This window comes from Ascaphus truei, chromosome 13 (genome assembly GCF_040206685.1).
Source record: "Ascaphus truei isolate aAscTru1 chromosome 13, aAscTru1.hap1, whole genome shotgun sequence".
NCBI lineage: Eukaryota > Metazoa > Chordata > Amphibia > Anura > Ascaphidae > Ascaphus > Ascaphus truei.
Genome location: NC_134495.1, coordinates 49,380,112 through 49,404,359, shown reverse-complemented (window position 1 = coordinate 49,404,359; position 24,248 = coordinate 49,380,112). Strand labels below are relative to the sequence as shown.

The following is a 24,248-nucleotide window of genomic DNA, read 5'->3' as shown; positions in this document are numbered from 1 at the left end:
TCTCCTCCAGTAATGCCGGACCCTCCCCTTCCCTTCCATAAGCACTGCCCCCTCCCTTCTCTCATCCAGTAATGCCGGGCCTCCCCTTTCCTCAGCACTGCCCCCCTCCCTTCTCTCCTCCAGTAATGCCGGGCCTCCCCTTCCCTCAGCACTGCCCCCCTCCCTTCTCTCCTCCAGTAATGCCGGGCCTCCCCTTCCCTCAGCACTGCTCCCTCCCTTCTCTCCTCCAGTAATGCCGGGCCTCCCCTTCCCTCGGCACTGCCCCCCTCCCTTCTCTCCTCCAGTAATGCCGGGCCTCCCCTTCCCTCAGCACTGCCCCCCTCCCTTCTCTCCTCCAGTAATGCCGGGCCTCCCCTTCCCTCAGCACTGCCTCCCTCCCTTCTCTCCTCCAGTAATGCCGGGCCTCCCCTTCCCTCAGCATTGCCCCCCTCCCTTCTCTCCTCCAGTAATGCCGGGCCTCCCCTTCCCTCAGCACTGCCCTCCTCCAGTAATGCCGGGCCTCACCTTCCCTCAGCACTGCCCCCTCCCTTCTCTCCTCCAGTAATGCCGGGCGTCCCCTTCCCTCAGCGCTGCCCCCCTCCCTTCTCTCCTCCAGTAATGCCGGGCCTCCCCTTCCCTCAGCACCGCCCCCCTCCCTTCTCTCCTCCAGTAATGCCGGGCCTCCCCTTCCCTCAGCACCGCCCCCCTCCCTTCTCTCCTCCTGTAATGCCGGGCCTCCCCTTCCCTCAGCACTGCCCCCCTCCCTTCTCTCCTCCAGTAATGCCGGGTCCTCCCCTTCCCTCAGCACTGCCCCTCTCCCTTCTCTCCTCCAGTAATGCCGGGCCTCCCCTTCCCTCCTCCAGTAATGCCAGGCCTCCCCTTCCCTCAGCACTGCCCCCCTCCCTTCTCTCCTCCAGTAATGCCGGGCCCTCCCCTTCCCTCAGCACTGCCCACCTCCCTTCTCTCCTCCAGTAATGCTGGGCCTCCCCTTCCCTCAGCACTGCCCCCCTCCCTTCTCTCCTCCAGTAATGCCGGGCCTCCCCTTCCCTCAGCACTGCCCCCCTCCCTTCTCTCCTCCAGTAATGCCGGGCCTCCCCTTCCCTCGGCACTGCCCCCCTCCCTTCTCTCCTCCAGTAATGCCTGGCCTCCCCTTCCCTCAGCACTGCCCCCCTCCCTTCTCTCCTCCAGTAATGCCGGGCCTCCCCTTCCCTCGGCACTGCCCCCCTCCCTTCTCTCCTCCACTAATGCCGGGCCTCCCCTTCCCTCGGCACTGCCCCACTCCCTTCTCTCCTCCAGTAATGCCGGGCCTCCCCTTGCCTCGGCTCTGCCCCCCTCCCTTCTCTCCTCCAGTAATGCCGGGCCTCCCCTTCCCTCGGCACTGCCCCCCTCCCTTCTCTCCTCCAGTAATGCCGGGCCTCCCCTTCCCTCAGCACTGCCCCCCTCCCTTCTCTCTCCAGTAATGCCGGGCCTCCCCTTCCCTCAGCACTGCCCCCTCCCTTCTCTCCTCCAGTAATGCCGGGCCTCCCCTTCCCTCAGCACTGCCCCCTCCCTTCTCTCCTCCAGTAATGCCGGGCCTCCCCTTCCCTCAGCACTGCCCCCATCCCTTCTCTCCTCCAGTAATGCCGGGCCCTCCCCTTCCCTCAGCACTACCCCCCTCCCTTCTCTCCTCCAGTAATGCCGGGCCCTCCCCTACCCTATCATCAGCACTGCCCCTCCCTTCTCTCCTCCAGTAATGCCGGGCCTCCCCTTTCCTCAGCACTGCCACCCTCCCTTCTCTCCTCCAGTAATGCCGGGCCCTCCCCTTCCCTCAGCACTGCCCCTCTCCCTTCTCTCCTCCAGTAATGCCGGGCCTCCCCTTCCCTCCTCTAGTAATGCCGGGCCTCCCCTTCCCTCAGCACTGCCCCCCTCCCTTCTCTCCTCCAGTAATGCCGGGTCCTTCCCTTTCCTCAGCACTGCCCCCCTCCCTTCTCTCCTCCAGTAATGCCGGGCCTCCCCTTCCCTCAGCACTGCCCCCCTGCCTGCTCTCCTCCAGTAATGCCGGGCCTCCCCTTCCCTCAGCACTGCCCCCCTCCCTTCTCTCCTCCAGTAATGCCGGGCCCTCCCCTTCCCTCAGCACTGCCCACCTCCCTTCTCTCCTCCAGTAATGCTGGGCCTCCCCTTCCCACAGCACTGCCCCCCTCCCTTCTCTCCTCCAGTAATGCCGGGCCTCCCCTTCCCTCAGCACTGCCCCCCTCCCTTCTCTCCTCCAGTAATGCCGGGCCTCCCCTTCCCTCAGCACTGCCCCCCTCCCTTCTCTCCTCCAGTAATGCCGGGCCCTCCCCTTCCCTCAGCACTGCCCCCATCCCTTCTCTCCTCCTGTAATGCCGGGCCTCCCCTTCCCTCAGCACTGCCCCCATCCCTTCTCTCCTCCAGTAATGCCGGGCCTCCCCTTCCCTCAGCACTGCCCCCCTCCCTTCTCTCCACCAGTAATGCCGGGCCTCCCCTTCCCTCGGCACTGCCCCCCTCCCTTCTCTCCTCCAGTAATGCCGGGCCTCCCCTTCCCTCGGCACTGCCCTCCTCCCTTCTCTCCTCCAGTAATGCAGGGCCTCCCCTTCCCTCGGCACTGCCCCCCTCCCTTCTCTCCTCCAGTAATGCCGGGCCTCCCCTTCCCTCAGCACTGCCCCCCTCCCTTCTCTCTCCAGTAATGCCGAGCCCTCCCCTTCCCTCAGCACTGTCCCCCCTCCCTTCTCTCCTCCAGTAATGCCGGGCCCTCCCCTTCCCTTCCATAAGCACTGCCCCCTCCCTTCTCTCCTCCAGTAATGCCGGGCCTCCCCTTTCCTCAGCACTGCCCCCCTCCCTTCTCTCCTCCAGTAATGCCTGGCCTCCCCTTCCCTCAGCACTGCCCCCCTCCCTTCTCTCCTCCAGTAATGCCGGGCCTCCCCTTCCCTCGGCACTGCCCTCCTCCCTTCTCTCCTCCAGTAATGCCGGGCCTCCCCTACTCTCAGCACTGCCCCCCTGCCTTCTCTCCTCCAGTAATGCCGGGCCTCCCCTTCCCTCAGCACTGCCCCCCTCCCTTCTCTCCTCCAGTAATGCCGGGCCTCCCCTTCCCTCAGCACTGCCCCCGTCCCTTCTCTTCTCCAATAATGCCGGGCCTCCCCTTCCCTCAGCACTGCCTCCCTCCCTTCTCTCCTCCAGTAATGCCGGGCCTCCCCTTCCCTCAGCACTGCCCCCCTCCTCTCCTCCAGTAATGCCGAGCCCTCCCCTTCCCTCAGCACTGCCCCCATCCCTTCTCTCCTCCAGTAATGCCGGGCCTCCCCTTCCCTCAGCACTGCCCCCCTCCCTTCTCTCCTCCAGTAATGCCGGGCCCTCCCCTTCCCTCAGCACTGCCCCCCTCCCTTCTCTCCTCCAGTAATGCCGGGCCTCCCCTTCCCTCAGCACTGCCCCCCTCCCTTCTCTCCCCCAGTGATGCCGGGCCTCCCCTTCCCTCGGCACTGCCCCCCTCCCTTCTCTCCTCCAGTAATGCCGGGCCTCCCCTTCCCTCGGCACTGCCCCCCTCCCTTCTCTCCTCCAGTAATGCCGGGCCTCCCCTTCCCTCAGCACTGCCCCCCTCCCTTCTCTCCTCCAGTAATGCCGGGCCTCCCCTTCCCTCAGCACTGCCCCTCTCCCTTCTCTCCTCCACTAATGCCGGGCCTCCCCTTCCCTCGGCACTGCCCCCCTCCCTTCTCTCCTCCAGTAATGCCGGGCCTCCCCTTCCCTCGGCACTGCCCCCCTCCCTTCTCTCCTCCAGTAATGCCGGGCCTCCCCTTCCCTCGGCACTGCCCCCCTACCTTCTCTCTCCAGTAATGCCGGGCCTCCCCTTCCCTCAGCACTGCCCCCATCCCTTCTCTCCTCCAGTAATGCCGGGCCCTCCCCTTCCCTCAGCACTGCCACCCTCCCTTCTCTCCTCCAGTAATGCCGGGCCTCCCCTTCCCTCGGCACCGCCCCCCTCCCTTCTCTCCTCCAGTAATGCCGGGCCTCCCCTTCCCTCAGCACCGCCCCCCTCCCTTCTCTCCTCCTGTAATGCCGGGCCTCCCCTTCCCTCAGCACTGCCCCCCTCCCTTCTCTCCTCCAGTAATGCCGGGCCTCCCCTTCCCTCAGCACTGCCCCCCTCCCTTCTCTCCTCCAGTAATGCCGGGCCCTCCCCTTCCCTCAGCACTGCCCACCTCCCTTCTCTCCTCCAGTAATGCTGGGCCTCCCCTTCCCTCAGCACTGCCCCCCTCCCTTCTCTCCCCCAGTGATGCCGGGCCTCTCCTTCCCTCGGCACTGCCCCCCTCCCTTCTCTCCTCCAGTAATGCCGGGCCTCCCCTTCCCTCGGCACTGCCCCCCTCCCTTCTCTCCTCCAGTAATGCCGGGCCTCCCCTTCCCCCTCAGCACTGCCCCCCTCCCTTCTCTCCTCCAGTAATGCCGGGCCTCCCCTTCCCTCAGCACTGCCCCCCTCCCTTCTCTCCTCCACTAATGCCGGGCTCCCCTTCCCTCGGCACTGCCCCCCTCCCTTCTCTCCTCCAGTAATGCCGGGCCTCCCCTTCCCTCGGCACTGCCCCCCTCCCTTCTCTCTCCAGTAATGCCGGGCCTCCCCTTCCCTCAGCACTGCCCCCCATCCCTTCTCTCCTCCAGTAATGCCGGGCCCTCCCCTTCCTCAGCACTGCCACCCTCCCTTCTCTCCTCCAGTAATGCCGGGCCCTCCCCTTCCCTCAGCACTGCCCCTCTCCCTTCTCTCCTCCAGTAATGCCGGGCCTCCCCTTCCCTCCTCCAGTAATGCCGGGCCTCCCTTCCCTCAGCACTGCCCCCATCCCTTCTCTCCTCCAGTAATGCCGGGCCTCCCCTTCCCTCAGCACTGCCCTCATCCCTTCTCTCCTCCAGTAATGCCGGGCCTCCCCTTCCCTCAGTACTGCCCCCCTCCCTTCTCTCCTCCAGTAATGCCGGGCCTCCCCTTCCCTCAGCACTGCCCCCCTCCCTTCTCTCCTCCAGTAATGCCGGGCCCTCCCCTTCCCTCAGCACTGCTCACCTCCCTTCTCTCCTCCAGTAATGCTGGGCCTCCCCTTCCTTTAGCACTGCCCCCCTCCCTTCTCTCCTCCAGTAATGCCGGGCCTCCCCTTCCCTCAGCACTGCCCCCCTCCCTTCTCTCCTCCAGTAATGCCGGGCCTCCCCTTCCCTCGGCACTGCCCCCCTCCCTTCTCTCCTCCAGTAATGCCAGGCCTCCCCTTCCCTCGGCACTGCCCCCCTCCCTTCTCTCCTCCAGTAATGCCGGGCCTCCCCTTCCCTCAGCACTGCCCCCCTCCCTTCTCTCCTCCAGTAATGCCGGGCCTCCCCTTCCCTCAGCACTGCCCCCCTCCCTTCTCTCCTCCACTAATGCCGGGCCTCCCCTTCCCTCGGCACTGCCCCCCTCCCTTCTCTCCTCCAGTAATGCCGGGCCTCCCCTTCCCTCGGCACTGCCCCCCTCCCTTCTCTCCTCCAGTAATGCCTGGCCTCCCCTTCCCTCGGCACTGCCCCCCTCCCTTCTCTCCTCCAGTAATGCCGGGCCTCTCCTTCCCTCAGCACTGCCCCCCTCCCTTCTCTCTCCAGTAATGCCGGGCCTCCCCTTCCCTCAGCACTGCCCCCTCCCTTCTCTCCTCCAGTAATGCCGGGCCTCCCCTTCCCTCAGCACTGCCCCCCTCCCTTCTCTCCTCCAGTAATGCCGGGCCTCCCCTTCCCTCAGCACTGCCCCCATCCCTTCTCTCCTCCTGTAATGCCGGGCCCTCCCCTTCCCTCAGCACTGCCCCCCTCCCTTCTCTCCTCCACTAATGCCGGGCCTCCCCTTCCCTCGGCACTGCCCCCCTCCCTTCTCTCCTCCAGTAATGCCGGGCCTCCCCTTCCCTCGGCACTGCCCCCCTCCCTTCTCTCCTCCAGTAATGCCGGGCCTCCCCTTCCCTCGGCACTTCCCCCCTCCCTTCTCTCCTCCAGTAATGCCGGGCCTCCCCTTCCCTCGGCACTGCCCCCCTCCCTTCTCTCTCCAGTAATGCCGGGCCTCCCCTTCCCTCAGCACTGCCCCCTCCCTTCTCTCCGCCAGTAATGCCGGGCCTCCCCTTCCCTCAGCACTGCCCCCCTCCCTTCTCTCCTCCAGTAATGCCGGGCCTCCCCTTCCCTCAGCACTGCCCCCATTCCTTCTCTCCTCCAGTAATGCCGGGCCCTCCCCTTCCCTCAGCACTGCCACCCTCCCTTCTCTCCTCCAGTAATGCCGGTCCCTCCCCTTCCCTCAGCACTGCCCCTCTCCCTTCTCCTCCAGTAATGCCGGGCCTCCCCTTCCCTCCTCCAGTAATGCCGGGCCTCCCCTTCCCTCAGCACTGCCCCATCCCTTCTCTCCTCCAGTAATGCCGGGCCTCCCCTTCCCACAGCACTGCCCTCATCCCTTCTCTCCTCCAGTAATGCCGGGCCTCCCCTTCCCTCAGTACTGCCCCCCTCCCTTCTCTCCTCCAGTAATGCCGGGCCTCCCCTTCCCTCAGCACTGCCCCCCTCCCTTCTCTCCTCCAGTAATGCCGGGCCACCCCTTACCTCAGCACTGCCCCCCTCCCTTCTCTCCTCCAGTAATGCCGGGCCCTCCCCTTCCCTCAGCACTGCCCCCATCCCTTCTCTCCTCCAGTAATGCCGGGCCTCCCCTTCCCTCAGCACTGCCCACCTCCCTTCTCTCCTCCAGTAATGCTGGGCCTCCCCTTCCCTCAGCACTGCCTTCCTCCTTTCTCTCCTCCAGTAATGCCAGGCCTCCCCTTCCCTCAGCACTGCCCCCCTCCCTTCTCTCCTCCAGTAATGCCGGGCCTCCCCTTCCCTCGGCACTGCCCCCCTCCCTTCTCTCCTCCAGTAATGCCGGGCCTCCCCTTCCCTCGGCACTGCCCCCCTCCCTTCTCTCCTCCAGTAATGCCGAGCCTCCCCTTCCCTCAGCACTGCCCCCCTCCCTTCTCTCCTCCAGTAATGCCGGGCCTCCCCTTCCCTCAGCACTGCCCCCCTCCCTTCTCTCCTCCACTAATGCCGGGCCTCCCCTTCCCTCGGCACTGCCCCCCTCCCTTCTCTCCTCCAGTAATGCCGGGCCTCCCCTTCCCTCGGCACTGCCCCCCTCCCTTCTCTCCTCCAGTAATGCCTGGCCTCCCCTTCCCTCGGCACTGCCCCCCTCCCTTCTCTCCTCCAGTAATGCCGGGCCTCCCCTTCCCTCAGCACTGCCCCCCTCCCTTCTCTCTCCAGTAATGCCGGGCCTCCCTTTCCCTCAGCACTGCCCCCTCCCTTCTCTCCTCCAGTAATGCCGGGCCTCCCCTTCCCTCAGCACTGCCCCCCTCCCTTCTCTCCTCCAGTAATGCCGGACCTCCCCTTCCCTCAGCACTGCCCCCATCCCTTCTCTCCTCCAGTAATGCCGGGCCCTCCCCTTCCCTCAGCACTGCCCCTCTCCCTTCTCTCCTCCAGTAATGCCGGGCCTCCCCTTCCCTCCTCCAGTAATGCCGGGCCCTCCCCTTCCCTCAGCACTGCCCCTCTCCCTTCTCTCCTCCAGTAATGCCTGGCCACCCCTTACCTCAGCACTGCCACCCTCCCTTCTCTCCTCCAGTAATGCCGGGCCCTCCCCTTCCCTCAGCACTGCCCCATCCCTTCTCTCCTCCAGTAATGCCGGGCCTCCCCTTCCCTCAGCACTGCCCTTATCCCTTCTCTCCTCCAGTAATGCCGGGCCTCCCCTTCCCTCAGTACTGCCCCCCTCCCTTCTCTCCTCCAGTAATGCCGGGCCTCCCCTTCCCTCAGCACTGCCCCCCTCCCTTCTCTCCTCCAGTAATGCCGGGCCACCCCTTACCTCAGCACTGCCCCCCTCCCTTCTCTCCTCCAGTAATGCCGGGCCCTCCCCTTCCCTCAGCACTGCCCCCATCCCTTCTCTCCTCCAGTAATGCCGGGCCTCCCCTTCCCTCAGCACTGCCCCCATCCCTTCTCTCCTCCAGTAATGCCGGGCCTCCCCTTCCCTCAGCACTGCCCCCCTCCCTTCTCTCCCCCAGTAATGCCGGGCCTCCCCTTCCCTCGGCATTGCCCCCCTCCCTTCTCTCCTCCAGTAATGCCGGGCCTCCCCTTCCCTCGGCACTGCCCCCCTCCCTTCTCTCCTCCAGTAATGCCGGGCCTCCCCATCCCTCGGCACTACCCCCCTCCCTTCTCTCCTCCAGTAATGCCGGGCCTCCCCTTCCCTCAGCACTGCCACCCTCCCTTCTCTCCCCCAGTAATGCCGGGCCCTCCCCTTCCCTCAGCACTGCCCCTCTCCCTTCTCTCCTCCAGTAATGCCGGGCCTCCCCTTCCCTCCTCCAGTAATGCCGGGCCTCCCCTTCCCTCAGCACTGCCCCCCTCCCTTCTCTCCTCCAGTAATGCCGGGTCCTTCCCTTTCCTCAGCACTGCCCCCCTCCCTTCTCTCCTCCAGTAATGCCGGGCCTCCCCTTCCCTCAGCACTGCCCCCATCCCTTCTCTCCTCCAGTAATGCCGGGCCCTCCCCTTCCCTCGGCACTGCCCCCCTCCCTTCTCTCCTCCAGTAATGCCGGGCCTCCCCATCCCTCGGCACTACCCCCCTCCCTTCTCTCCTCCAGTAATGCCGGGCCTCCCCTTCCCTCAGCACTGCCCCCCTCCCTTCTCTCCTCCAGTAATCCCGGGCCTCCCCTTCCCTCAGCACTGCCCCCTCCCTTCTCTCCTCCAGTAATGCCGGGCCTCCCCTTCCCTCGGCACTGCCCCCCTCCCTTCTCTCCTCCAGTAATGCCGGGCCTCCCCTTCCCTCGGCACTGCCCCCTCCCTTCTCTCCTCCAGTAATACCGGGCCTCCCCTTCCCTCAGCACTGCCCCCCTCCCTTCTCTCTCCAGTAATGCCGGGCCTCCCCTTCCCTCAGCACTGCCCCCATCCCTTCTCTCCTCCAGTAATGCCGGGCCCTCCCCTTCCCTCAGCACTGCCACCCTCCCTTCTCTCCCCCAGTAATGCCGGGCCCTCCCCTTCCCTCAGCACTGCCCCTCTCCCTTCTCTCCTCCAGTAATGCCGGGCCTCCCCTTCCCTCCTCCAGTAATGCCGGGCCTCCCCTTCCCTCAGCACTGCCCCCCTCCCTTCTCTCCTCCAGTAATGCCGGGTCCTTCCCTTTCCTCAGCACTGCCCCCCTCCCTTCTCTCCTCCAGTAATGCCGGGCCTCCCCTTCCCTCAGCACTGCCCCCCTGCCTGCTCTCCTCCAGTAATGCCGGGCCTCCCCTTCCATCAGCACTGCCCCCCTCCCTTCTCTCCTCCAGTAATGTCGGGCCTCCCCTTCCCTCAGCACTGCCCCCCTCCCTTCTCTCCTCCAGTAATGCCGGGCCTCCCCTTCCCTCAGCACTGCCACCCTCCCTTCTCTCCCCCAGTAATGCCGGGCCCTCCCCTTCCCTCAGCACTGCCCCTCTCCCTTCTCTCCTCCAGTAATGCCGGGCCTCCCCTTCCCTCCTCCAGTAATGCCGGGCCTCCCCTTCCCTCAGCACTGCCCCCCTCCCTTCTCTCCTCCAGTAATGCCGGGTCCTTCCCTTTCCTCAGCACTGCCCCCCTCCCTTCTCTCCTCCAGTAATGCCGGGCCTCCCCTTCCCTCAGCACTGCCCCCCTGCCTGCTCTCCTCCAGTAATGCCGGGCCTCCCCTTCCATCAGCACTGCCCCCCTCCCTTCTCTCCTCCAGTAATGTCGGGCCTCCCCTTCCCTCAGCACTGCCCCCCTCCCTTCTCTCCTCCAGTAATGCCGGGCCTCCCCTTCCCTCAGCACTGCCCCCCTCCCTTCTCTCCTCCAGTAATGCCGGGCCTCCCCTTCCCTCAGCACTGCCCCCCTCCCTTCTCTCCTCCAGTAATGCCGGGCCTCCCCTTCCCTCAGCACCGCCCCCCTCCCTTCTCTCCTCCAGTAATGCCGGGCCTCCCCTTTCTTCAGCACTGCCCCCCTCCCTTCTCTCCTCCAGTAATGCCGGGCCCTCCCCTTCCCTCAGCACTGCCCCCCTCCCTTCTCTCCTCCAGTAATGCCGGGCCTCCCCTTCCCTCAGCACTGCCCCCCTCCCTTCTCTCCTCCAGTAATGCCTGGCCACCCCTTACCTCAGCACTGCCACCCTCCCTTCTCTCCTCCAGTAATGCCGGGCCCTCCCCTTCCCTCAGCACTGCCCCATCCCTTCTCTCCTCCAGTAATGCCGGGCCTCCCCTTCCCTCAGCACTGCCCTTATCCCTTCTCTCCTCCAGTAATGCCGGGCCTCCCCTTCCCTCAGTACTGCCCCCCTCCCTTCTCTCCTCCAGTAATGCCGGGCCTCCCCTTCCCTCAGCACTGCCCCCCTCCCTTCTCTCCTCCAGTAATGCCGGGCCACCCCTTACCTCAGCACTGCCCCCCTCCCTTCTCTCCTCCAGTAATGCCGGGCCCTCCCCTTCCCTCAGCACTGCCCCCATCCCTTCTCTCCTCCAGTAATGCCGGGCCTCCCCTTCCCTCAGCACTGCCCCCATCCCTTCTCTCCTCCAGTAATGCCGGGCCTCCCCTTCCCTCAGCACTGCCCCCCTCCCTTCTCTCCCCCAGTAATGCCGGGCCTCCCCTTCCCTCGGCATTGCCCCCCTCCCTTCTCTCCTCCAGTAATGCCGGGCCTCCCCTTCCCTCGGCACTGCCCCCCTCCCTTCTCTCCTCCAGTAATGCCGGGCCTCCCCATCCCTCGGCACTACCCCCCTCCCTTCTCTCCTCCAGTAATGCCGGGCCTCCCCTTCCCTCAGCACTGCCCCCCTCCCTTCTCTCCTCCAGTAATCCCGGGCCTCCCCTTCCCTCAGCACTGCCCCCTCCCTTCTCTCCTCCAGTAATGCCGGGCCTCCCCTTCCCTCGGCACTGCCCCCCTCCCTTCTCTCCTCCAGTAATGCCGGGCCTCCCCTTCCCTCGGCACTGCCCCCTCCCTTCTCTCCTCCAGTAATACCGGGCCTCCCCTTCCCTCAGCACTGCCCCCCTCCCTTCTCTCTCCAGTAATGCCGGGCCTCCCCTTCCCTCAGCACTGCCCCCATCCCTTCTCTCCTCCAGTAATGCCGGGCCCTCCCCTTCCCTCAGCACTGCCACCCTCCCTTCTCTCCCCCAGTAATGCCGGGCCCTCCCCTTCCCTCAGCACTGCCCCTCTCCCTTCTCTCCTCCAGTAATGCCGGGCCTCCCCTTCCCTCCTCCAGTAATGCCGGGCCTCCCCTTCCCTCAGCACTGCCCCCCTCCCTTCTCTCCTCCAGTAATGCCGGGTCCTTCCCTTTCCTCAGCACTGCCCCCCTCCCTTCTCTCCTCCAGTAATGCCGGGCCTCCCCTTCCCTCAGCACTGCCCCCCTGCCTGCTCTCCTCCAGTAATGCCGGGCCTCCCCTTCCATCAGCACTGCCCCCCTCCCTTCTCTCCTCCAGTAATGTCGGGCCTCCCCTTCCCTCAGCACTGCCCCCCTCCCTTCTCTCCTCCAGTAATGCCGGGCCTCCCCTTCCCTCAGCACTGCCCCCCTCCCTTCTCTCCTCCAGTAATGCCGGGCCTCCCCTTCCCTCAGCACTGCCCCCCTCCCTTCTCTCCTCCAGTAATGCCGGGCCTCCCCTTCCCTCAGCACCGCCCCCCTCCCTTCTCTCCTCCAGTAATGCCGGGCCTCCCCTTTCTTCAGCACTGCCCCCCTCCCTTCTCTCCTCCAGTAATGCCGGGCCCTCCCCTTCCCTCAGCACTGCCCCCCTCCCTTCTCTCCTCCAGTAATGCCGGGCCTCCCCTTCCCTCAGCACTGCCCCCCTCCCTACTCTCCTCCAGTAATGCGGGGCCTCCCCTTCCCTCAGCACTGCCCCCCTCCCTTCTCTCCTCCAGTAATGCCGGGCCTCCCCTTCCCTCAACACTGCCCCCCTCCCTTCTCTCCTCCAGTAATGCCGGGCCTCCCCTTCCCTCAGCACTGCCCCCTCCCTTCTCTCCTCCAGTAGTGCCGGGCCCTCCCCTTCACTCAGCACTGTCCCCCTCCCTTCTCTCCCCCAGTAATGCCGGGCCTCCCCTTCCCTCAACACTGCCCCCCTCCCTTCTCTCCTCCAGTAATGCCGGACCTCCCCTTCCCTCAGCACTGCCCCCTCCCTTCTCTCCTCCAGTAATTCCGGGCCTCCCCTACCCTCAGCACTGCCCCCATCCCTTCTCTCCTCCAGTAATACCGGGCCCTCCCCTTCCCTCAGCACTGCCACCCTCCCTTCTCTCCTCCAGTAATGCCGGGCCCTCCCCTTCCCTCAGCACTGCCCCCCTTCCTTCTCTCCTCCAGTAATGCCGGGCCTCCCCTTCCCTCCTCCAGTAATGCCGGGCCTCCCCTTTCCTCAGCACTGCCCCCCTCCCTTCTCTCCTCCAGTCTGTGTGTGTGTGACTGCCCCCTCCTAGTCTGTGTGTGTGTGTGTGTGACTGCCCCCCTCCCAGTCTGTGTGTGTATGACTGCCCCCCTCCCAGTGTGTGTGTGTGACTGCCCCCTCCCAGTCTGTGTGTGTGACTGCCCCCCCTCCCAGTGTGTGTGTGACTGCCCCCTCCCAGTCTGTGTGTGTGACTGCCCCCCCTCCCAGTCTGTGCGTGTGTGACTGCCCCCCCTCCCAGTCTGTGTGTGTGTGACTGCCCCCCCTCCCAGTCTGTGTTTGTGTGACTGCCCCCCCCTCCCAGTCTGTGTATGTGCGACTGCCCCCCCTCCTAGTCTGTGTGTTTGTGACTGCCCCCCTCCCAGTCTGTGTGTGTGTGACTGCCCCCCCTCCCAGTGTATGTGTGACTGCCCCCTCCCAGTCTGTGTGTCTGTGTGTGTGTCTGTCTGCCCCCTCCCACTCTTTGATGTCCCTCTCCCAGTGTGTGTATGTGCCCCTTCCAAGTCTGTGTGTGTGTGTGTGTGTGTGTGTGTGTGACTGCCCCCCCTCCCAGTCTGTGTTTGTGTGACTGCCCCCCCTCCCAGTCTGTGTATGTGTGACTGCCCCCCCTCCCAGTCTGTGTGTGTGTGACTGCCCCCCTCCCAGTATGTGTGTGTGTGACTGCCACCCCCCTCCCAGTGTATGTGTGACTGCCCCCTCCCAGTCTGTGTGTCTGTGTGTGTGTCTGTCTGCCCCCTCCCACTCTTTGATGCCCCTCTCCCAGTGTGTGTATTTGCCCCCTCCAAGTATGTGTGTGTGTGTGTGTGTGTGTCTGCCCCCTCCCATTCTGTGTGTGTGTCTGCCCCCCTCCCATTGTGTGTGTGTGTGTGTGTGTGTGTGACTGCCCCCCCCTCCCAGTGTGTGTGTGACTGCCCCCCCTCCCAGTGTGTGTGTGAATGCCCCCCCCCAGTGTGTGTGTGAATGCCCCCCTCCCAGTGTGTGTGTGTCTGCCCCCCTCCCAGTGTGTGTGTGACTGCCCCCCTCCCAGTGTGTGTGTGACTGCCCCCCCTCCCAGTGTGTGTGTGTGTGTGTGACTGCCCCCACTCCCAGTGTGTGTGTGACTGCCCCCCTCCCAGTTTGTGTGTGACTGCCCCCCTCCCATTGTGTGTGTGTGTGTGTGTGTGTGTGTGTGTCTGCCCCCCGCCCAGTGTGTGTGTGACTGCCCCTCCTCCCAGTGTGTGTGTGTGACTGCCCCCCTCCCAGTGTGTGTGTGTGACTGCCCCCCTCCCAGTGTGTGTGTGTGTGTGTGACTGCCGCCCCTCCCAGTCTTTGTGTGTGTGACTGCCCCCCCCTCCCAGTGTGTGTGTGTGTGACTGCCCCCCCTCTCAGTCTGTGTGTGTGTGACTGCCCCCCCTCCCAGTCTGTGTGTGTGTGACTGCCCCCCCTCCCAGTCTGTGTGTGTGACTGCCCCCCCTCCCAGTCTGTGTGTGTGTGACTGCCCCCCCTCCCAGTCTGTGTGTGTGACTGCCCCCCCTCCCAGTCTGTGTGTGTGACTGCCCCTCCCAGTCTGTGTGTCTGTGTCTGTCTGCCCCCTCCCACTGTGTGATGCCCCTCTCCCAGTGTGTGTATGTGCCCCCTCCAAGTCTGTGTGTGTGTGTGTCTGCCCCCTCCCATTCTGTGTGTGTGTGTGCGACTGCCCCCCCAGTGTGTGTGTGACTGCCCCCCTCCCAGTGTCTGTGTGTATCAGTGACAGAATGTATACAGACACCAACCCACTCACCCATGTGTCAGTCACCCACCCACCCACGTGTCAGGCAGTCTAACGTGTCAGGCAGTCTACCACCCACCCACGTGTCAGTCAGTCACCCACCCACGTGTCAGTCAGTCACCCACCCATATGTCAGGCAGTCAGTCACCCACCCACGTGTCAGGCAGTCACCCACCCAAGTGGCAGGCAGTCAACTGTCAGGCAGTCTATGTGTCAGGCAGTCTCCCATGAGTTTCAGGCAGTCTCCCAAAAAGTCCCCCACACAAGTGTCAGGCAGTCTCCCACCCACCCACCCACCCATCCAAATGTCAGGCAGTCTCTCACACACACACACACACACACACACACACACACACACACACACACACACACACACACACGTAACCAGGTTAGTAAAGTATAAGTGTAATACAATAAATAAACTGTTAATGTAAAAAAAAAATGTTTTAAAATAAATAATAATATACTGTAATTGTGTCCCCCGGTTTTTCCTTTTCAAAATCTGGTCACCCTAAGAATAGATATGACACGGCCTTCTCCTGCCGGCTCCTCTTAGTTTTATTTCCCCTTCTGTTATCCATATTCTGTATGTCCGGCTACAGGAAGGGTCAGGAGACAGGGAGGACAGAGGCAGGAGAAACCCATCTGGCTCCGGCCTTGCCTGCCCCTACGAATACAAACATAAAACCCCTCACTGAATAACATAGCCCTAATCCCATGTAATAATCCTGGGTGTAAAAAAATAATGGTTTTATGAATACGGTAATGGTTTATTAGGGACCTAGGAGGTGGGTAGTGGGGCTGTTATGTGTATTTTTGTTTATTGTGGGTAGTGGGGGTGGGTGAACGGGGTATTGGCCCCAAGGATGGGTGTTTAGGCCTACCGGGTGGGGGGGTAGCGGGAGGGGTTGACCCCTTCATTACCTTAGCGGTATTAACCGCTAAGTTAAAGAAGAGGTTAAGTCATCCCGCAACCCCCTGGCAAGGCCTAAACACCCACCCAGGGCCAAATACCACCTTCACCCACCCCCGCTACCCGCAATAAGCCTGGCACGGGTATATAACCCCTTCATTGCCTTGGCGGTAATGAAGTTGCCTGTAAATGCATTTTTTATGCATCGGATTCATGCCGGGGGTCTCTGGTGCTGATATTAATGGATATCAGCTCTGGGACACATGCATTTTATTTTCATCGCAGCTTCACCCCACCTTCATGCCAACTTTTGTGGCTGGACAATTTGGAGAAGAAACAGCAATTTTAAAGTGGCGATCAGCCGCAATAAGCTGATCAGGGCTTATAGAATTGAGCGTGTTTGAAAAACTGGCGATCAGTGCCGAAAAGTGGCTTATCACCGCGCGTCTGCCGATTTTATTTATTTATTTTCCGGCAAAAAAAAACGGTTATTTTTGCTCTAATCGCCAGCTTCTCTGGGCTTACTGAATCGCTGTAGGCGATTACTGCATGAGGGCCTTAGGGAGGATTTGTTCCTGTAAAGTACACCTAGTTTGGCATAGGATTTGGATGTCAGGTTATCAATGTGCAACCCAAATGTTAAATGGGAGTTGAACTATATGCCCAGATATTTCAAACCAGTAACAGGGGCTAGGATGGTATTAGAGCTGGTTTTTATCTGAAGCTCTGTCATTGGCAGCTTTAGCAATTTAGCTCTGGTCCCAAATACCATTGTTACAGTCTTGTCAGTGTTTAAAATCAGTTGTTTTAAGAAATCCAGTTTCAAGTCTCAAAAAATCAGATTGAAGTACGTGTTCAAGGTCAGAGAGGCGAGGGCTGCGTGCATATAGGATAAGATCTAAGGCCTCTCACAATAACCCGTTAGGAATATTAATTCCTCATCTATCCGACATAAGTATAAAATATAATCTAACCAAGACCCCTAATACAGAGTTACCCACCTTATACGGGAGCAGCTGCCAGACGAGTATAGTAAATGTATCTTATTTCTTTTACCACTGGAGGGCAGCGTGGAGTTACACGGAGTGGCGCCCGTAAGGACGACATGCCAGTTAGGCGGAAGGAGAAGCGCACACACTTTTATGTGAAACGGATATATTTGGGGAGGGATTTAGGAGTCTGAGTAAGAAAATTAACCATTTAAATATGCACAGATTTAATCCCACTTTTGGAAATTAGGGATGTTGCCTAAAAGTTTGAGATTGCATAAAGTGCCACCCATGGGCTTTAATGAAGCAGCATTTGTGGGCTAAGGGGAACAGCATTCTGTATACAGGTATTTTGGACTCGATATAAATAATTGATGCCAAAAACTAATATTACGTAAATTGAGAATGGAAAAATCTTCAACACAAACGTACAGAATGTGATATTCTGAGAGATCTTACAGATGTTATCAAATCCCACAATGAATATATAGAAAATGTCTGTATAGAACGAGTCAAACAAGAATACGCCAATAAAACGTTTAATTGGGAGATACAGGGGCCACAATTCAGGTCATTTAGCTGAAAGAAGGGAAGCCGGTCATCCGGTAGAGCAGGTCAGCCGGTCAGCCAGAAGAGCAGGTCAGCCGGTAGAGCAGGTCAGCCGGTCAGCTCTGAGATCAGCATTACTTATATTTCCTAAACGTTGTCCCCTGCATGTAATGCTGCAGGACAGCCTACACTGCATATACTGTACATGAGATACTTAACCCTTTCTTTTCGCTCGACTCTAATCTGAATGATTTGCTAATTGGTTTGTAATTAGAGAGATATTTGTAGCAGAATCCCATGTATGTTCTTTTTACCTTTTTAGATACTGTTTTGTGTAATAAAAGATATGAGATCAGAGGGGCTTCCTGTTTGCACTTGTGTTTTGGCAGAAGTGTATATGTGACCCTATAAATCTCCCTCACACCCGGGCTTGGCAGCGTGACACTAGTGCAGCGTCCTGGGGAAGAATCACTGAGCTGTTAGCAATAGATACAACGGATAGAAAAGACACTACACATAGGTTTGATTAAAGAGAGTATTTTATTGAAATAATGAATCTCTTTGCTGGGAGGGGCCTGCAGCACATTGCGGAGCGATATAGTAACACGCAGAGCAATGCACTGCAGGCCCCTCCGGCAGCAAAGGGGTGAAGACCAATGCAGGGTGTATAAAGATCTCACTGATAATTCATGCACAAAGGGCAGTTTGTTGCTGTGATCCAGAGGAAGGCGAAACATAACCCCTGCTGTGCAATGGGGGAAAAAAATTCCTTCCTGACCCCATTAAATGGCGATCGGATGGTCCCTGGATCACTGCGCAGTGAGATCAGATGGAGCAGCACAGATCAGCGTTGTTATACACAGGGGCACACTCAGTATATAGAGATGCGGGTGATGGGGCCCTTGTGCCCCTGTGTATAACTCACCTGCTCCCCCATCCCCCTGCATATCTATCCCATTCACCCCTTTTCCTCCCGCATACATCGCAGGGCCGGCCGTCCATTAGGCGGTCGCCTAGCGCGCAGAGGTCCTAGGGGCGCATTAATAATCATTATTATTTTTTCCTCTTATTATTTCTAATTTATTTATCTTTTTTTTTAAATTATTATTCTTTTTTTTATCCAGTATTTTGGCGCCCTTTTATTTTTATTTTGCGTCGTGCTGGGGTGCGGTCGCACCCCCTGCAGCCCCGATAGCTACGCCACTGTTTATTTTATTATTTTATTTATCTTATTATTTTTTATACAACTGGGGCACAAATTTTAAGTTTCGCCTCGGGCGCATGAAACCCGTGCTCCGGCCCTGCTCCTTGTTCTCTCTCACCCTCTCACGCCCAACATCCCTATCTCCCGCAGCATTCCTGATCTTATCTGCCTCTCCTTCGGTGTGAAGACCAATGCAGGGTGTATAAAGATCTCACTGATAATTCATGCACAAAGGGCAGTTTGTTGCTGTGATCCAGAGGAAGGCGAAACATAACCCCTGCTGTGCAATGGGGGAAAAAAATTCCTTCCTGAACCCATTAAATGGCGATCGGATGGTCCCTGGATCACTGCGCAGTGAGATCAGATGGAGCAGCACAGATCAGCGTTGTTATACACAGGGGCACACTCAGTATATAGTGATGCGGGTGATGGGGCCCTTGTGCCCCTGTGTATAACTCACCTGCTCCCCCATCCCCCTCTATATCTATCCCATTCACCCCTTTTCCTGCCGCATACCTCGCAGGGCCGGCCGGCCATTAGGCGGTCGCCTAGCGCGCAGAGGTCCTAGGGGCGCATTAATAATCATTTTTTCCTCTTATTATTTCTATAATTATATATTATTAATATTATTTTTATAATTTATTTATCTTTTTTTTTTGAAAATTATTTTTATTTTTTTTATCGAAGTATTTTGGCGCCCTTTTATTTTTATTTTGCGTCGCGCTGGGGTGCGGTCGCACCCCCTGCAGCCCCGATAGCTACGCCACTGTTTATTTTATTATTTTATTTATCTTATTATTTTTTATACAACTGGGGCACAGATTTTAAGTTTCGCCTCGGGCGCATGAAACCCGTGCTCCGGCCCTGCTCCTTGTTCTCTCTCACCCTCTCCCTCTATCATCCCTGCCCCTCCCGCAGCCTTCCTGATCTTATCTGCCTCTCCTGCGGTCAAACCAACTTCTCAGGGCCCCTAGAATACCCCTGTATCTACGCCCTGGCTCCTCTGCTACCTGCTCCTGGCTTCTTCTCCGCCTAAAAAAGGTGAAGCAGCAGATCTGTCCGCACCTCTCGTATTCTACTACCTGCTCCCGGGGTCTTCTCCTCCGCCTAAAAAAGGTGAAGCAGCAGATCCGGCCACACCTGTCGTATGCTCCTTGGTCATCGTACACCACGTCTGCGTCATCGGCCGCCTTGTAGCCCACCTCATTGTTCCACTTGACGCCCGCTTTGTCGTATGCCTCGTCGTCCGCCTCGTAGCCCGCCTCGTCGTCTGGTGGCACAAAGGGCACCACCTTCGTGCGTGTCCTGATCTGCAGGAGTCATGAAGTGTTTGTAACCAGGGACAGTGATACTCTGTATCGCAAGAGCTCCTGTGCCACTTATACCCCATCCCAAATACCACGTTATACCGCCCTCCACAGGGCAAATACCCGTTATACCCACCTCCCCAGGCCCAGTACCCAGTTATACAACCCTCCCAAGGCCCAGTACCCTGTTATACGCCCCTCCCCAGGCCCAATACTCGTTATACCCACCTCACCAGGCCCAGTACCCGTTATACCCACCTCACCAGGCCCAGTACCCATTATATACCCCTCCCCAGAAGGTCATGTTTCTATTTATCAAAAATACATTGAGTTACCTCTGGTTTTCAGGCATGTCCTGGGGGAGTTATCACAGAGACACAGAAACGTCGCTGAGTTTGGTGAGTAACTCCCTTAACCTCTCAGCAGTTGAATTCCCCATTAGGCGCTTAGCACGTTAAAAACAAGCGTTGTTATTTCTCTGCATGAAGTTGCAGGTAATTGAAAGAGTTACACAGTGACGGCTATTTCATCACTCACCTTCTTCCCCCGAAACGGTCTTTTCTGTCTTATTTCCGGCTTCACATCGGATATCCATATCCATTCTTGGCCTCTGATCTGTAAGCAAGGCAATGCTTTAAGACAGGGTTGCACAACCTTTTCCCCCTGCTCCCCCCTCCACCTTCCCCACCTTGTGTCCGACGTTCTGATGTAACGACGTCATGTGATATCACGTTGCTATGGCAATGCCACATCATGTGACGCCTTGTTGCTGTCGCCAGAAGCCGCCGGAGACAAGGAAAGGGAACCTACAGAGGCCTTGCGCGCGATCTCCGGCATTTAATTTAAATGCTGTGGGGAAGAGCGAGGGGCCACTGTAAGCGCCGAGCCCCTCCTCCCAAGAAAATGTCGTGCCCCTCGATTTGCGCACGCCTGCTTTAAGAGATATTCTGGGACCCTCCAACTCCTCCATCGGACCCTTCCTCATATTGACTGACCTTGCAGTGCTCTGCACTGACTTGCACTGACCTGCTATGGTGCCTCTCAAAATACCATGCTAACTCATTCTGAACATACATGTGTCCTTTCTACATGTTACTCAGCTTGTATGGGCCACAGACAGCTTTCCCGGGGTCCAGGACTAGTTTCCACCGGAGACACTCACCCATGGGTCGGCGACTTTGCGAGAACCCACCCCCCCCCCAACCTGTTTTCTCTTGCACTGCCATAGACAACAACATTTCGGCCTGCTGGTCTTTCTCAGGTAAAGTGGCTAAACCCACTAAATCCAGCAAAGAAAGGCCAGCAGCCGAAACATTGTAGTCTGTGGCACAATAAATTATCTTTTTTTATTCAAATCCGTGTGCCCTTTCCCATCAATCATATTGTATCCATTGGACGAAATGCCGGTCTTCCCTGAGACTAAGGGGCACCGGTAAAAGTATCACTACTTATTGTTTTTTTTTTGGTGTGCAGCAAATCCCCATCATTTTTGCGTTCTCTTGCTCTGCCCCAATCTGACACACCACCTTGCTCTCTCACCCCCCTCTTAGACTCCCCCATCACCCTTTCCTTCCTCAAAGGTTGTCCTTTAATCAGATCTTACCCAAATTGTCTCCATCTCCCTTGGGAATGTTCTGTCTTTAAGCTGTGCGGCTCCTCTTGATCCGAACTTTCTTAGCTGACCCCTTTAGGTTTCGGCTCCGAGGGTCTAAAAAATAAGCGACTCCGAAAAGATGTGAAATATGCGCACGGGTCCTAATGGGGCACTGAGGGGGAGACTTAAATACTAGTAAATATAATCTACTGTGCTAACAAATATAATCTATTAACTAACAAATATAACTTATTAAACTAAGAAATATAATTTATTAAACTAACAAATATAACTGATTAAACTAACAAATATAACTTATTAAACTAAGAAATATAATTTATTAAACTAAGAAATATAACTTATTAAACTAAGAAATATAACTTATTAAACTTAGAAATATAATCTATTAAACTAAATAAATATCTATTAAACTAAATAAATATCTATTCAACTAAATAAATATAATCTATTTAAAAACAATACAATAAAAAGCTGGAGAAATGATACGTTAACCAAGACACAGATGTGATGCCAATGAGCGTTGAACTCCTTGCAGATCCACCGTCAGCTGGTTGTGGCAGAAAGTGGTGACATACAGTAGAACAGAGTGGTTGAGCTGTAACCACGGCAGTCAGGTCAGAAATCAACACAATATTTTTTGAAATTTAGAATGAGAATGTTCAGTATGTCACATTCTGGGCTCAGACTCTGAGCCCTGTCACATGTTAGCAGCTTGTGATAATAGAAAGTATCCATATACTGGGATGTGATAAGAAACATGAAGGTCATTTTATACTGGTCTCATAACCTGCTTTATATGAAGTATCATTTTACACTAATTAGTAGAGATGTTACATTTTGAAAAATAGCACTTCTGGCGACATTGTTCATTTTCTCTACAAATGATAAATGAAAAAGTTTTATAAAACGTTATATGTGTGTGTGCGCGCGCAATATATATATATAGAGGTATCAGTACCGTGTTAGCCGAGCTTCAATAATCAAAAAATAAATAGATGATACCGTTCTGTGGCTAACAAAATGCTTTTATTTGTGCGAGCTTTCGAGATACACTGATCTCTTCTTCCGGCGATGTTACAATGAATGAAGCAAGCAAAAGGTATACTTAAAAACAGTGTCTCTTGGAATGTTATCTGTGCTGGTCCTTCCCCCAGTGTGGATGTGTTTTATGCCTAGAGGTGTCAAAAGGTTCCTGAAAGCAAGTGATGAAAGAGTGTGTATGTGTATCAGTGTGAATGAAAATGAATGGAGAGCCCACAGTATATTCAGTGCTTTACAAAAGGTGTGTGTGGAGTGGGAGTGGATATAAATGGTGTGGGTGGGTGTGGAAATGTGAGAGTTTGTAGCACAACTAAAAGTGTGTGTGGATACTTTGTGGTCCCTATTGATGTATAGGGATGGAAAAACAGTATTTGTATGTGTAAGAGACAGCTGTGTGTGCATACATATAGCACAGTATGTTAAATTACGCCGCGGGGTCATGTGACGTCACCCTCGTCAAATGCCGCTGCAGGTCACGTGACGCCGCATCAAGGTAAGGGGGGGGGCACGAGCACCAGCAGAGGGAAGGCAGGGGGGCGAGCTGCAAAAGTTTGTGCTCCCCTGGTATAACCAATAAATAATATAGCTGATATAGCAATTTGGTTGTGGCTAGAGAGAGATTATAATGGCAGTGAGAATTAGTGGTCAGAATTAATAACAGTGCAATTACTAAAAAGTAGCTGTAATAAAATAATAATAAACACTATGCCTAAACACAATAAAAGTCCAGAAACCTAGCTCTAATAGCTATGTTATAACTCAATCATAAAAGGATCCAATTCGGGCGTCCTCTGGAGCCCTGGCAGCTCTCTTCAGGGAAACAACCACCTCCTCGATAGATATCTAAACAAAAAAAAGAAGAGAAAGCGCCCGCTCCATGTGTAAATTCGGTTTAACAATTTCATTTCCTGGACAAGATAAAAATAGCAAACTCACAAACATCCGTTTGGTAAAAGCATTGTGTGATACAGGCTCGTGCTCCGTGGTAATCCGGTGGTCAATCCGCAGCTCCAGACTTTGGACGATGACCGGGAAACTCGATAGGCTGCGGCCCTCGCAGTGTGGTCCTCCAGCAATCTGTGGTATGTTGTGGTTCCACTGTAAATCCGGCGTCTCGTCTTGGTCGCGTACCAACTTCCCTTCCGGCGTCAGGACGTATAGTGTGGCAATAGCAACGAGAAGAAAGTACTGAGGTGTGGTTGGATCCCCCTCGGTTATTTCTTGTTTTATTAATAAATAATTTACTATATTTTAATCTCTGGTGCGCATTGTGTGCATTTTTCTTCTTGTCTGCACAGTGCTTCAGATGCTGCATCTGAAAAAATGCCGGTGGATCGGGATGTGAGGTAGGGAAGTGACGTCCGCGCCGGAACGTTATTGACACGCCTCCAAATATTTATTGCCACGCCCCCAATCGCACCCGCTGCATACCCTGCAAAGCCATAAAAAAGCTCAGGCTTCAGCAAGTGTATTGCAGCGTGTGTGCCTTCCCTCCGTCTGAAATACTATAGACGCAGCCTTATCGACGCATACTAAATAGGCCCGTGTCTCTCGCTCTCTCTCTCTCTGTGTGTCTCTGTCTCTCTCTGTGTGTTTCTGTCTCTCTCTGTGTGTCTCTGTCTCTCTCTGTGTGTCTCTCTGTGTCTCTGTCTCTCTCTCTGTGTCTCTGTCTCTCTCTGTGTGTCTCTGTTTCTCTCTGTGTGTCTCTGTGTGTGTCTCTGTGTCTCTGTATCTCTGTCTCTCTGTGTCTCTGTGTGTGCCTCTGTGTCTCTCAAATCAAATCAGCTTGATTGGCATGTCAAAAGAACATTTCAGTATTGCCAAAGCGTGAGTAATAGGGGGTGTGGGACAATGATTACACGAATACTAGGGGGTACGGTATAATGGTTATACAGTACATTACTTTTGTCTCTCTCTCTCTCTCTGTGTCTGTCTCTCTCTCTCTGTGTCTCTCTCTCCCTATGTCCCTCTCTCTGTCTCTCTCTCATTCTCTGTCTCTCTCTCTCTGTGTCTCTCTTTCATTCTCTGTCTCTCTCTCATTCTCTGTATCTCCCTCATTCTCTGTCTCTCTCTCATTCTCTGTCTCTCTCACTCATCCCTGTATGATAGGTATGTTCCAACTCTATTATTTGCTCTTCTTTTCCGTTTGAGAGGAGGGAGTCCCTCACCTCTTCAGCCACACACCAGGAACGTTGGATTGCTTATAGACGCTTGGAGAGGCGGATACAGTCGTGGATTGCAGGCACTGATTTATCTGGTAAGTACCGCAAACATGCTTGAACAAGGGCCGTAGACATTTTATTTGATGGTTTAGATTATCATTGTCTGTGGTTGTTAGTTATTGGTATTAGAGTTTTTTGATGTTGTTACGAATCAAATACATTTTGAAGTAGTAATCCCCTCCGAACTGGGCATTCCTGGCCAATAATGCCCTGGCTGTAAGAGTTGAAGGGCCAAAGCAAAGCCCCCACCTCTATACACACTAACACTGCAGGGGCATCATAGTGTCTTGTTGTCATGGCAACGGGGGGTGTCACGTGATGTAATTTGTTTAATAAATTATTTTTTAAGGTGTCC

The 24,248-nt window shown here is 56.8% G+C and overlaps 1 long non-coding RNA gene across 6 annotated transcripts in view; it reads left to right on the top strand.

Moving 5' to 3' along the window:
• The window catches only part of LOC142465178 (uncharacterized), a 79,303-nt gene that overhangs the window by 38,199 nt on the left and 16,856 nt on the right, over positions 1-24,248 (top strand). For 4 of the 6 annotated variants that reach the window (XR_012787808.1, XR_012787806.1, XR_012787804.1 and 1 more), the window contains 2 exons: positions 22,680-23,017; positions 23,823-23,928. This is a non-coding gene — a long non-coding RNA (uncharacterized LOC142465178). The remainder of the gene's footprint in view (positions 1-22,679; positions 23,018-23,822; positions 23,929-24,248) is intronic. The other 2 variants (XR_012787805.1, XR_012787807.1) reach the window with 2 other exon arrangements.